Consider the following 7,063-nt stretch of genomic DNA (forward strand, 5'->3'; position numbering starts at 1 on the left):
ACCCTCCTAGCCAGCCAGATCAGCCGAATCAACCCTGGCGATTAATGGGGTGACAGATGTCACAGCCAGATCGCCCTCACATCCACTTTTTGCTTTCTTAATAAACATCTTTTGATGCACAAAAGTTCTTAATTTGGATGAAGTTCAATTTCTCTATTTTGTCTTTTATTGCATGTGCTTTTGATAACATATACATAAAATCACTGCCAAATTCAATGTCATGAAGATTTTCCCCATGCTTTCTTCTAAGAGCTTTATAATTTTAGCTCTTAAGTTTAGGTCTTTAATACCATGGTAGGTTCTTGAGCAGGGAAAGATCAAGGAAGACTTTCCAAGCAGTATCTTGAGACCCCAGAGCACAAGTCATGTGGGAAACAGATGGGGGTTCAGCCAACCACAGGGACATTGGGAGCCAGATCTGGATTCCAGGTCTTGTTAATAGAAATAGCTTCTGGAGATCCAAGGAGGTGATATCAGCACAAATTGGCCTCTACAGAGAGACCTGAGTGGGTGGATGGAGATGTTGGCAGCCCATGAAGCCACTGACAGGCTGGCCCAGATAGAGAGTCGAGGAGTTGGGGAAGGAGACAGAGCAGGAGTCATCAGACACAGAGGAGGCAAGCTGGGGGCGTGGCATATGGACCTGAGAGAGAGGAGAGAGGGCTCAACAGTGTCCACTGCTCATAGGACTTAGCAACAAGGAACGCAAAGGGAATGAATGGGGTGAGGAGGTCCTAGCCATCTGCCTGGTACTCAGCCAGTCAATGGAATAAGGTCAGCAAAAACAGACTTTAACACTGGACTAGAGGATGGGAGAGGATAGGCGGCCCTTTCTTTCCGGTTCAGCTATGATTTTTACTGCACAGTGTGCCTTTTTCTCCTGGCTTTTATCCTTTTATTTAAAAAGCTAAGGTATAGCCGGAACCGGTTTGGCTCAGTGGATAGAGCGTCGGCCTGCGGACTGAAAGGTCCCAGGTTCGATTCTGGTCAAGGGCATGTACCTGGGTTGCGGGCACATCCCCAGTAGGAGATGTGCAGGAGGCAGCTGATCGATGTTTCTCTCTCATCGATGTTTCTAACTCTCTATCTCTCTCCCTTCCTCTCTGTAAAAAATCAATAAAATATATTTAAAAAAAATAAAAAGTCAAGGTATAATTTACATACAGTAAAGTTTATCCATTTTAGTGCACAAAATTTGACAAATATAGCCATAGAACCACCATCTCAATCAACATAACAGAATAGTCTCCCTTCCCCAGCCTCTGGCAACCACTGATCTGCTCTGTTACTGTACGCTGTCTTTTCCAGAACATGTGCAAATGGAATTACTAGTATACACTCTGCAGCCTTTTGAGTGTGGCTTCTTTCACTCAGCAGAACGCACTGGAGATTCAACCATGATGCCGTTGGTGCATCAACACCTCATTCTTTTTTATTGTTGAGGAGCATTCTGTAGTATGAATGTGACGCCTTTACCCATTCATCTATTGAGGTATGTTGGAGTTCTTTCCGATTTTTGGCAGTTATGACTAGAGCTGCTATAAGCATGTGCAAGCTTTTGTGTGAAGGTACATTTTTATTTCTCTTGATGAATATTCAGGAGTCTTGACTCTGTCTTCCTCTTTTTAAAATAGTTTTGGACATAGTTCACATACCATGCAATTCAACCATTTTAAGTATACAATTCACAAGCATCACCATTATCTAATTTCAGAACATTTTCATCTGCCTGAATAGAAACCCTGTACCCATTAGTAATGACTCCCTACTCCCTGACCCTACACCTTTGCTTTCTGTCTCTGTAGTTCTGCCTATTCTGGGTATGTCACATAAACGGAGTCATATCGTATGTGGTCTTTTGTGAGCGGCATCTTTCACTTAGCCTCATGTTTTCGATATTCATTCACGTGTTGTAGTGTAAATCAGTATTTTATTTCTTTTTGTGGTTGAATAATATTCCATTGTATGGATGGACCACATTTTGTTTACCTGTCCATCTATTGATGGGCACTGGGTTGTTTAGCTTTGGCTATTGTGAATTGTGTTGCTATAGGAACATTCCTGTACAGGTGTATATATTTTAAAATATTTACTGTTGAGACTATTACAGATGTTCCCACCCTGTCCCAGGCCTTCACCACCCTATTGTTTGTGTCCATAGGTAATGCATATATGCATATGTTCTTTGGTTAATCTCTTCTCATTTCCCACCCCCACTTCCTCTGAAATTGTCAGTCTGTTCCATGTTTCCATGCATCTGGTTCTATTTTATTCATCAGTTTATTTTGTGCATTAGATTCCTTGTTCATTCATTTTGATTTTTAGATTTAATTGTTGATAGATATGTATTTACCAGAGGCTTTGTGCATGAATTCATGCACGGGTGAGGTCCCTTGGCCTGGCTGGCAATCGAGCCGATCTGGGGCCATGGGAGGTTAGCCCACGAGGGGTAGGGGTGGGGCCATGGGAGGTTGGCTGGCCAGGGGAAGGATCCGTGGGAGTTGGCTGACCGGGTGGGAGGGACTGTGGGAGGTTGGCCAGCTGTCCCCCATTGGGTTCATTGGGGCTGGTTGGCCATGGGGAGGGACGTGGGAGGTTGACTGGCCACGGGAAGAGAACAAGGGAAGTTGGCTGGCCACAGGAGGTTGGCTGTGGGAGCACACTGACCACCAGGGGGCAGTTCCTGCACTGAGCATCTGCCCCCTGGTGGTCAGTGTGAGTCATAGCGACTGGTCGACCAGTTGTTCTGGTCATTCTGGTTGTTCACTTGCTTAGGCTTTCTATATATTGATTGCCATTTTATTGTTCATACTTTTGATCTTATTATTATTATTATTATTATTAAAGAACTAGAAGCCCAGCGCAAGAAATCCCCCCTGTGGGATCAGGCCTAAACAGGCAGTTGGACATCCCCTTTGCAACCTGGGACCGCTGGTTCCTAACCGCTGGCCTGCCTGACTGCCTGATCACCCCTAACCAGGACTCCAGGGCATGTCCGTACCTGTCTTGCCCAGTCCTGATTGGCAGACCCCAGCAGCAAGCTAATCTACTGGTCAGAGCGTCTGCCCCCTGGTGGTCATTGCACATCATAGCAACTGGTCGAGTGTCTGCCCCCTGGTGGTCAGTGCACATTATAGGGAGCAGTTGAGTGGCCTTATCATATCATTAGCATACTACACTTTGATTGGTTGAACAGTCGACCGGTCACGGGATGACCAGACACTTAGCATATTAGGATTTTATTATATAGGATTTCACCAGGTAGGGGAAATTTTCTGTCATTAGTTCTTCAAACTAGGGGCCCAGTACATGAATTTGTGCACCTAAAAAGGAACTGTGGGCCGTGAGGCTGTGGTAGGCACAGGGGTGGATCTGGGCCCATCCTCCGCACCCCTGCCCAGCCCCTCCTGCCATGGCCCCTGGGTCTGTCAGTAGCCCTGCTCCCACTGCTCCCATGTGCTGATGGTGCCGGCCCCGCTTGCACTCGCTGACGGCGCCAGCAGCGATTGCCCCTCAGGAGCAGGGGGAGGTGGAGAAGCCCTCAGGGGCAATTGGGCTGGCAGCAGCTGCTTGCACCTGCTGATGGTGCCGAGTGATTGGGACTGGCACCAGGTGCTGGCTGCGGGTGCGAGTGGGGCTGGCGCCAGCAGCAGGTGTGAGCGCCAGGCAGGACCACGGTGTGCAGGAGCAAAGAATTTTCAGTAACCACCAGAGGCTCGCCCCGATGACAGTGACTGATGCCCTGCCTTGGTCTGGCACCCCGGCTCACCTGCTCCACCATCCCACTGCTGCCAATGACCGCCATGTTCTGTACACGCCCCCCCATGGTCAGCGCATGTCATAATGACCAGTTGTTCGGTTGTCCTGCCATTTGGTCTATTTGTATATTAGCCTTTTATTATATAGGACTAGAGGCCCGGTGCACAAAAATTTGTGCACTCGGGGGGGAGGGGGGTCCTTCAGCCTGGCCTGTGTCCTCTCGCAGTCTGGGACCCCTTGGGTGATAACGACCTGCTGGCTTAGGCCTGCTCCCGGGTGGCAGAGGGCAGGCCCAATCCCTAGGTGCAGCCCCTGGTTGGGCTCAGAGCAGGGCCGATTGGGGAGTTGGGGCGCCGCCCCCTGTCATGCACAGAGCAGGGTGGATCGGGAGGTTGCGATGCCATCCTCAGTCACGCTCAGGGTAGGACCGATTGGGGGCTTGGGGCACTGCCCCCTGTCACACTCAAGGCAGGGTCGATGGAGAGGTTGCGGCGCCACCCCCTGTCACGCACAGAGCAGGGCCCATCAGCGGGTTGAGGAGCTCCCCCCTGTCACTCACAGAGTAGGGCTGATAGGGGAGTTGGGGCACCACCCCCTGTCACACACAGAGCAGGGCAGATCAGGGGGTTGGGGTGCCGCACCCTGTTACACTCAGGGCAGGGCCGATGGGGAGGTTATGGCTCTACCTCGTCACACACAGAGCAGGGCCAATCAGGGGGTTGGGATGCCACCCTCTATCACCCACAGAGCAGGGTCAATCAGGGGGTTGGGGCGCCACCACTGTCACACTCAGGGCAAGGCCGATGGGGAGGTTATGGCTCTACCCCATCACACACAGAGCAGGGCCCATGGGGGGGGGGTTGGGGCACCACACCCTGTCACACACAGAGCTGCAGGGCGATCAGGGGGTTAGGGAGGTCTCCCCTATCAGGCACATAGCAGGGCTGATCAGGGGGTTGGGGCGCCTTCCCCTGTCATGAACAGAGCAAGGGTGGATAGGGAGATTGTGGCCCCGCCCCCTGTCACACACAGAGCCGCAGGGCGATCAGGGGGTTTGAGCTCTTCCCCCTGTCACGCTGATCCCGGTGCCGGGAGGCCTCGCGGCTCCGCTGATCCCGGTGCTGGGAGGCATATTACCCTTTTACTCTATAGGATAGAGGCCTGGTGCATGGGTGGGGGCTGGCTGGTTTGCCCTGAAGGGTGTCCTGGATCAGGGTGGGGGTCCCGCTTGGGTGCCTGGCCAGCCTGGGTGAGGGGCTGATGGCTGTTTGCAGCTGGTCACACCCCCTTCAGTGTGGGGGTCCCCACTGGGGTGCCTGGCCAGTCTGGGTGAGGGGCTGAGGGCTGTTTTCAGGCTGGCGGGTGACTGAAGCTCCCAACCGCTCCTTTTTTTTCTTTCTTTTTTTAATTCTCGGCCAGCTTTAGCTCTGAGGCTTGGCTCCAGCTCTGAGGCCTCGGCTGCTGAAAGCAGGTATCTGGTTTGTTTGGGTTCTATAATCAAAACACTGTTTCAACTCCAGCTCTGAGATCCCGGCTGGCTGAAAGCAGGTTTCTGGAGTTTGTTTAGATTCTATATTTGTAACAATGTTTCAAACTGCAAGCTCAGAGGCCGGCAGCGGCAGGCGGGGAACCTGGCTTCCTCCGTCACTGAAGCAAGCAAGCCTCATGTTTGCTTCAAGCTGCCTGGCTGCCGGCCGCCATCTTGGCTGGCAGTTAATTTGCATATCGCCCTGATTAGCCAATGGGAAGGGTAGCAGATGTACAGTTAATTACCATGTTTCTCTTTTATTAGATAGGATAGGTTTTCAATATCTTGCTCTCTCTCTTCTCCTTCTGGCTTCCCCATGATGTGAATGCTGGTATGCTTGAAGTTGTCCCAGAGGCTTCTTATACCATTTTCATACTTTTTGGATTCTTTTTTGTTTTTGCTGTTCTGATTGAGTGTTTTTTGCTTCCTCATATTCCAAATCGCTGATTTGATTCTCAGCATCCTCTCCTCTACTGTTGACTCCCTGTAAATTATCATTCATTTGAGCTAGTGTATCCTGTATTTCTGACTGGTCTTTTTTCATGTCTTTGATGTTCTCACTAATTTCCTTGAAATCCTCATGAAGATCCTTAAAATTCTCACTAAGTCCCTTGAAGATCTCATTAAAATCCTTGTGTATCCTTATAACTATTATTTACAACTCTGGTTCCAGTAGTTTGCTTGCTTCCATTTCATTTGGTTCTTTTTCTGGAGATTTCTTCTGTTATTTCATTTATGACATGTTTCTTTATCGCCACATTTTGGCTGCTTCCCTGTGTTTGTTTCTATGTATTAGGTTGAGCTGCTATGTCTCCTGGAATTAGTAGAGTGGCCTTGTGTAGTATGTGTCCTGTAGGGCACAGTGGCTCAGCCTCCCCAGTCACCTGATCTGGGCACTCTAGGTGTGCCCCTGTGTGGGTGTATGCACAGTCTTGTTGTAGTTGAGCCTTGATTGCTGTTGGCATCATGGGGAGGAATTGATCCCAGGCCAATTGGTGATAAGGACCAGCTGCAACTACAGTGGAAGAGCTGCTGTGCAGGAGACATCCCTGTGGAGTAGGACTTCCTTCAGTGGGGCTTTGGTGCTCACTGAGGCTGCCTCTTTAGTGTGTTCCTCTTGGATGTGTAAGGCTGTAGTCTGGCATGGCCTGAAGCTGTCCACTGGCTACATTAGCTCTGGGGGCCCCCTCGAGGTGTAAAGTCAGCCACTGCCTGTGCCCTGTCTGGGATCACCCATCAGGAGCTACAGAGCAAGCTGCAGATGGCTGTTACTTGTTTTGGGCTTAGAAGTGTTCAGGAGAGGCCTAGCTGTGAAACAAGGCAGGCTGCGGCTAGTGCCGGGCCTGGTGCCTCTTATTGAGAGGAATGGGACATGCTGATGCCAGCTGCTGCTTATTTGAGAGATTTTAGTAAAGTCTGAAGCCTGAGCCAGGACAGGCCATTCATATGGAAAAGTCACTGCAAACAGCTTGGGTGGGGCTGCAAATTGGGTGGGGTCTCAGGGAATCACCAGGGTGGAGCGAACAGCGTGAACCAGGTTGATAAAGAATCAGATATTGCCGAACCGGTTTGGCTCAGTGGATAGAGCTTCGGCCTGCGGACTCAAGGGTCCCAGGTTCGATTCTGGTCAAGGGCATGTACGTTGGTTGCGGGCACATCCCCAGTAGGGGGTGTGCAGGAGGCAGCTGATCAATCTCTCTCATTGATGTTTCTGACTTTCTATCCCTCTCCCTTCTTCTCTGTAAAAAATCAATAAAATATATTTTTTTTTTTAAA

This window comes from Myotis nattereri (assembly GCF_964212035.1).
Source record: "Myotis nattereri genome assembly, chromosome: 5".
NCBI lineage: Eukaryota > Metazoa > Chordata > Mammalia > Chiroptera > Vespertilionidae > Myotis > Myotis nattereri.